General features: G+C 35.7%; 1 non-coding gene across 1 annotated transcript; it reads left to right on the forward strand.

Annotated features, from left to right (window-relative positions):
* The first annotated feature begins 365 nt into the window (after window positions 1–365).
* On the forward strand, window positions 366–472 carry LOC118835016. The gene has a single exon (XR_005009383.1). It is a non-coding gene; the product is annotated as a U6 spliceosomal RNA (small nuclear RNA).
* The last annotated feature ends 7,798 nt before the right edge of the window (window positions 473–8,270 follow it).

Genomic DNA, 8,270 nt, shown 5'->3' on the forward strand with positions numbered 1-8,270 from the left:
ATTAAAAACCATTGTTAATGGGGGTATGGCATGTTTTACAAATGTCGACAGTAGCAATCTTCAGAAGTTTTTTTTAAACAAACAAAATGTTTTCCATATTGCAGCTTATTTAATGAAAATAAATATGGTTCTCCCTTTATTGGCCTCCAAATAGTCTTGTTTCCTGGATTCTTGAGAGCTTTTCCTTTTGTCACATTGGAAATGTCCCTCACATCAAAGCTGGCAGAAGGTCCATAGCTTGACTATGCTTAACTTTTATTTCAGTGAAATTGAATGGAACCTGCACAATTTTAAAATGTGCCTTAGTATAACATTTCCACACAAAACTATGGTCATTCATATGTAAGGATAAATATAAGTATATTGTGCTTGTTTCGGCAGCACATATACTAAAATTGGAATGATACAGACAAGATTAGCATGGCTCTTGTGCAAGGAGGACACGCAAATTCATGAAGCATTCCATATTTAAAATAAATATAAATATATTGGAGGCAATTGGTGGTCAGAGTGCAGGGCTGGAGTCTAAAAGGCCTGATTTCAAATCCATTTCTAGACACTTATTAGCTATGTGATACTGAGACACTTAGTTAACCTCTGTTTGCCTCAATTTCCTGAATGGTAAAATGCTGATAATGACAGTATCTTCCTTACAGAGTTGTGAGGATCAAATGAGATAATTCTTGTAAAAGTAAAAAGCACTTAGCACAGTGCTTTGCACAGAGAAAATATTACATACTTTTTTCCTTCTCCCTTTCTCCCCCCCTTCCTCCTTCATTCCTCCTCCCTTTTTTCTTTCTTCCCCTCCATCTTCCTCTCCCTTTCTCTCCCTGTCTCCCTGTCTCTCTTTCTATCTCTGTCTCTTTCTCTCTAACATACCTTCTATGAGTCTCAATTTCCTCATCATTAAAGGAGAATAATATTTTTCATCCTGCATCTCATGGGTATATTTGAGAAGTGTTTTTCAAAATAAAAAATGTAGACATGTGATCTCTATTGAGTACGGGATATGTATTAACATGCATGGGATAGCTATATAAAACAAATATATTTACACATATACACATATGTCTGCATGTATTGTATAAATATATTTGTACATTACATATGTTTATATATATACACATACATATACGTACATGCAACTTCTAGTCATTAACCTCTGCGAATAAACTTGAATACACACTATCACTTCTCTTTATTTATAAAATGAGGTAATAAAATTAATATGGCCTTCCTCATGGCTTTTCTTCTGAAAACACCTTCTAGTGCATGACACATTATATAAATGAGTTATTAATTACATTTTTGTTATACAAAAGCACTATATAAAAATTATAAAAACTATACATGTACTGTATACTGTATACATATACACATATATACATATACACACAATAAACACACATATGCAAATATACACACATACATTTATACATACACATGTATATACATAAATAATGCATATATATGCATGTATGTATGTATATACGTGTGTGTGTGTGTGTGTGTGTGTGTGTGTGCGCATGTGAATGAATGAATAGGAATTGGACATGTGGCTTTATTAATAGAGAGAAATTCCCAGATAAGGAAACTCAGCCAATGCAGGCAGGCACTATCTTAGCAACTTAATAGTCTCAGGGAGTTTTTTAGATCACTGAGCAGTTAAATGCCTTGCCCAGGATCAAGCTATATATGTCAGAGGTGGGAATTTAACAGAAGCCTTCCTGGTTCCAGGGCTGGCTCTCTATCCATTACACCATGCATAAAATAAGACAACTGTAGAACTTCAATTGATGAAAATTATGGCTTAAGGAAAGGGTGATTATGGAACCTCTTAGTGTCAATGGTATCATTCTAACAGATAATGACAACAATAATAATTAGTAACATATAACATTTTAAGATTATGAAACATATTTAACATCTATCATCTCATTTTATCCTCACAATTGCTCTCTGAGGTTAGTGATATTAGTAGCTCCATTTTATATACGAAGAAATGAAGTATCAGAGATGTTAAAGTGACTTGCCTAAGGTCACACAGCCAATATATAGTAGACAGGATTTAAACCCACATCTTCCAGATGAAAGTTAAATTCAAACACTCTATCAACTATGTAACCAAGCTGCCTCCATGATGATGACATCCAAATGAAAACTGAACAATGCTAGGAATAAGCCACCAGACTAGGTCCCCAAATATTATTGGCTATTTCTCTAAAATCAGCACCTCACTGTGCTCCTCAGGCATTTCCTTACTTATAAACTGCACTGAATCTCATCCTGATTCAACTGACTTCTATCGGTTGGTCTCTACTTCCTAGCAGTAGAGTGCCAAACTCTTCTTTACCTAATGTACATCTATTTGTTCATCTTAGGGCTGGTGATGTAGGCCGTTGAGTTTAGAAAGGCTTGCTATATCAGAATTCCCCAAAAGATCAAACCTTCCTCTGTGGTGACCAACGGTCTGATCACACTGGCTGAGGAGGATGAATTACCTTAGTTGCAGAGTCACCAAAAATAGGTGATCCAGGATGAGTCTGGTACACCAGATCTGACACAATGGCTTCTTATTGGTTTGCTTCCACTGAAATAGGGTTGTAACACCTTTGTAGATGCTGGAACACTGAATATGAGTCAAAAGCCCATCTGTTTCTTTAGATTCTTGCTATGAGAGTGAAAAATATTTGCCCAAAAACTTAAATATCATTTGCTTCTCCAATGGTAGATTTGAACTGAACCACATGGTGTGACTCTAAAGCTTTCTACTATACTAAACGGAATCCATAATAATTATGAATCTTATTCTGTTGCTTATTATTCATGTGACCTTGGGGAAGTTAATTCTTTCACTTGGCCTCAGTTTCCTTATCAATAAAATGAAAGGGTAGCTAAATGGTATCTAAGTTTCCTTCCAGATCTAAATCCTATTATCCTAAATGGGGCCATAACCAGCTACAGTGAAACACATAAGGGAATTGTGTTATAGTTATGAGCTAAAATGGTTACAGTTTTGATACACCCACTTAGGAATTACTGAGGTCATTAGAGAGTTTCATGCAAATAAACAAATTCATGAAATAGCTCCATACTGAGTAGCGTCTGCCATGGAATTAATAGTCATTCATTCTCAGAAATCTCTTTTTGTGAAAGCTAAAGTGTGACACAGAGGGATAGGCTCCATGATCATTGGATCCATCAGTCTTCACAGACTGAATGCATCTGCTCTGAAGATTTTAAATATGAGGATTGAGTATAAGAATGACATAAGTTAACACATATAAAGTGCTTCATAGACTTTAAAATGCTATATAAATGCTATACTTATCTATCTATCTATCTATCTATCTATCTATCTATCTATCTATCTATCTATCTATTTATCCATCTATCTAACTAATGTACTGATATTTAAAATGCCCAGGATACAGTGGGGTTTCCTGTACTTCTCTTGAGCCATCTGTGTAATATTTCTGGCACAAGACCCCTAATCTCTTTAGTTTCATTGGCAGCAAAATATCTACGATGTAATGTACATCTCAGAACAGATTATTTGGATTCTGCATAGTGGTTCATGTGGCCAGAGCATGTGTGTGATAGATCTAGCAAGCTGATATCTTTTTATAAAATTTTATTTAGTATTTTATTTATCCAAGTTACATGTCAAAACAATTTTTACCATTTATTTTTAAAACTTTGAGTTCCAAATTCTCTACCTTCCTCCCTGTCCCCACAATTGAGAAGGCATGCAATTCGATATAGGTTAGACATGTATAGTCATGCAAATCTTGCCATATTTGTCATGTTGTGAAAGAAAACAGGCCAAATATTTTTAAAAACCCTCAAGAAAAACAAAGAAAATAAAAAGAATATGCTTCAATCTGTATTCAGACACCATCAGTTCTTTCTCTGGGGCTGGATAGAATTTTTCATCATAAGTCCTTCAGAATTGTCTTGGATCTTTGGTTTGCTGAGAATGGCTAAACCATTCACAGCTGAATATCTTACAATATTGCTGTTACTTTGTACATAGAACATTTCACTTTGCATCAGCTCATGTAAGTCTTTTTAGGTTTTTCTGAGATAAATCTACTCATCATTTCTTATAGCACAATAGTATTCCATCATAATCACATGCCACGATTTGTTCATCCATTCCCCAATTGAGGATCTCCTCAATTTCCAATTCTTTGCCACCAGAAAGGAACTGTTATAAATATTTTTGTACATATAGGTCCATTCCCTTTTTGTCTCTTTTGGGATACAAACCAAGTAGTGTTATTGCTAGGTCAATACACAGGCAAAGTGTATGCCCTTTGGGCATAGTTCCAAATTGCTCTACAGAATTGTTGAACCAGTTCACAACTCCACCAATGGCGCATTAATGTATCATTCTTCCCACATCCCCTCCAATATTTGCCATTTTCCTTTTCTGCCCTATTAGTCAATCTAATAGTTATGAGCTAGTACCTCAGAATTGTTTTAATTTGTGTTTCTCCAATTAATAGTGTGTTGCAGCATTTTCCCATAGGACTATAGATAGCTTTGATTATTTTATCTGAAAACTGTTCATATCTTTTGATCTTTTACTAATTGGTGAGTGGTAGTAGCAGCAGGAGGAGCAGCAGTACTAATGATAATAATAATAATTACAATAATAGAGAGGAAATGAAACATTATGAATAAGGCCCAGATTCAAAGTCAGGAAGAACTGCGTTCAAGACCTGCTTCTGACACATACAAGCAATTTGAACCTTATAGTTTTGATATACCCCCACTTAGGAATTACTGAGGTCATTAGAGACTTTCATGCAATTTAACAAGTTTATGAAATAGCTCCTTACTGAGTAGCATCTGTCATGGAATTAATAGTCATTCATTCTCATAAATCTCTTTTTGTGAAAGCTAAAGTGACACAGAGGGACAAGCGGCATGTTGAACTTGTGGGTGCACCCTGGGAACTAAGACTATAAATTATGAAAGACTTGCAGATCAGTACTTGGAGATGGAGTATATTGACTGGAAGCTCACTATAGCAATAAAACCACAATTCCTAACAAAATTATCATGATGGTGGTGATCACAACAACAGTAATAACTTGTGCTTCCTCTTGTAGCACTTTGAAAAATGTTACTTTCAGCATTCATTTAAAAATTGAGATCCAAATTTTTTTTTCTCCCTTCTGCTGTCACCCCTCTTATTGAGAAGGCAAGCAGTATGATATTAATTTTACATATGAAGTCATGAAAAAACATATTTCCATATTAGCTTTGTTGCAAAAAAACAAGAAAAATCAGGAAATATAGAGGGAAAAAATACACATCAATATGCACTCAGAGTTGATTAGTTCTCTCTCTGGAGGAGGATAACATGTTTCATCATGGGTCCTATGGCACTGTCTTAGATCTTTGTATTGATGACAGTAGCTCAGTCTTTCACAGTCGGTCATCGTTATAATATTTCCATTGCTATACACAGTGTTCTCCTGCTTTTGCTTACTTCACTTCACGTCAGTTCATATACATTTCTGAGTTTTTTCTGAAACCATCCTGTTCATCTTTATTAAGAAAGGACTCCTATTCTGCTTCATCCATAAGCACTAGAGCAGTTCTTTGCCTTGGAACTGAGAATAGGGCCACAGCTCCCTTTTGAGGGATTGCATATATTCCTCTCCAATCTAGAACTGCAGCTTGGACAAATATGGGCAATAGTATTATAAGTAAGGGCCAGCTGCATCCAGTGCCAGCAATGGTCTCCCATAATTTTTCTTTGATCTGTTGTTTCATTCCCTTACCTTCTCTGGGCTAAGAGCTCCTGAAGCTGCTGCTGCTGCTGCTGTCACAGCTGCTTTCAAGGCTCACTATGAGTACTGCTCCAGTGTACAATTCAGGCTATCCTTACCCTGTTGTTACAGACCTCTCCTGCCAACCTAAATTGTCTTAGGCTGCAAAAATGTCTCAATCTGACCTGTTGTTGGCTCTGCCACTCCAAAATTTGATTTGAGAGGTCATTTCAAAGTTGTTTGGAGAGGAATATTGGGAGAGTTCAGCTGAGTTCCTACCTCTAACCTGCCATCTTCTGTTTCTGTATATTGTTTATCTAATGTTCTTTTTAATTGATCAACCTTTCTATTTCTGAACAAATATGAGATTGTTTTTCACAATTAAGTATTTATAATATAGTTTGAGATCTACTATTTCCAGGAATACTTCCTTACCACTGAAAAAAATTCCTTGGTAGTCTTGACCTTGTGTTCCTTCAGATGAATTTTGTTATTTTTTTCATGCTATGTAAAGGAATAGTTTGGTGGTTTGATTGCTACGGCACTTAAAAAGTAAATTAATGAAGGTAGTATTGTCATTTTTAGTATATTATTTCAGAGTGTTTTCTTATTGTGTCTCTGTAGTTCATGTGTGCTTTGGCAGGTAAATTCCCAAGTATTTTATACTTGCTGTAATAGTTTAAAATGGAATTCCACTTACTAGCTTTTCTTGGTGATACACAGAAATGTTGACAATTTAAGTAGGCTTACTTCACATCTTACAATTTAGCTAAAGTCATTCATTGTTTCAACCAATCTTTTATTTCACTCTACTGGTCTCTAAGCAAACCATCATATAATGTGCAAAAAATGATAATTTTGTTCTGCTTTGACTGTTTCTTTGATTTCTTTTCTTGTCATTGCTATGGCTAGCATTTCTAACACTAAATTACATAGCAATGGTTATTAGGGATATTCTTGTCTTACTCCTGATCTTGGAAAATCACCAACTTTGTGCCATCATAGCTAATGCTGGTTTTTGATTTTAGATAGACATTACTTATCATTTGAAAGAAAGCTCTCTCTATTCCTTTGATTTCATTAAAAAAAAAACAAACTTAAATTTAATTTTAAATTTAAAATCAAAATTAAAAAAATGAATGGATATTGTATCTTGTCAAAAGCTGTTTCTGCATTTATTGATATAATCATGATTTTTAACTAATATGGTCAATTATATTTATAATTTCAGTAATATTGAACCAGTCCTGCATTACTGGTATAAATTCAGCCTAATCATGTGTAATGGCAAGCAAAGTGGGACCTTTCACTGTTTTTTTTTTCTTTTGCAGTGCTTCTCAGCACTAAGGTAACCAAGTGCTTTTGATTGAGCCTTATCATTGATTGAATCAATAGTCTTTGATGACCTGCTTAAGTCACAAGAAAGCCTAAGCCACATGAGTTTGAGTCACATGGTTATGATGCCCTCTGACCCTGAAAAATTGTATATACACTTTGAGCTTAGCATTTTGCTTTGGGAGCTCACTCATTGGAAGAGTGTTCATGTGATTTGACCTGATGAGACTCTGGGTAACCTTTAAGGAGCATCCTGGCTTTGAAAAGCCAGATGTTGGTGCTTCTCTCTCTGGTAACTATGTATGTAATGTCTTGGTCAGATGGCTAGAAGCCTGTCTGTTGATTTGTGTTATTTTGCTCTGTTTATATAATTTCTGCTTCTAATTTCTGTTTGTGTTTTCTCTGAAGTTCATGGTGCTAACTTTTTCCCCTGAACTAAGTGAACAATATGTGTATGTTTAATTAAAATGAGATTGTAAACCCCTTAAAGTTGGTTCCCTTAGAAAAGGAGATCAAAGAACCTGTGCTAGCAGCCCTCCTCTGTGCTGGTGTTATTGCCCTTACACCTCCACAGTAGCTGCAAGCAGCGTTGTTGTTATATCATGGTGTATAATCTTTATGGTAAATTGCTGTGCTCTCCTTGCCAGGGAGGTTGAGGTGGTAGAAAGGAGACAGAGAATTGCAAGCATGTGGGACAAACAGTGCAAAGACACAGAATTTAAAGGTGGAGCATTACACATGGAACACCAAGTTGGCCAGTATGGCTAGACACAAGCAGAGTGGAAAGTCAGAAAAAGGCCAGCTTTAATGCCCAACAGAGGAATTTTTTATTTGATACTAGACATAATATAGATCCACAGGAGTTTATTGAGTATATCTGTGTATATGTGTGTGGTGGGGTGACATGGACAGGTTTAGGACTTAAGAAATCATTGTTTCAACTGAATGACGATGGCTAGGGGTGGAGAGACTTGAGGCAGGAGGACCAATTAGAAGGCTATGGCAAAAGTATAGAGATAACAAAGGGCTATACCAGGATAGTGGCGGCAGGTGGAGAGGAAAGGATATACACAACAGATGTTTAGAAGGGAGAATTGATAAGATTTGGAAACAGATTTGTTATATGGGGTAAATATTAGTGAGAAATCA

Source organism: Trichosurus vulpecula, chromosome 1 (genome assembly GCF_011100635.1).
Source record: "Trichosurus vulpecula isolate mTriVul1 chromosome 1, mTriVul1.pri, whole genome shotgun sequence".
Lineage (NCBI taxonomy): Eukaryota > Metazoa > Chordata > Mammalia > Diprotodontia > Phalangeridae > Trichosurus > Trichosurus vulpecula.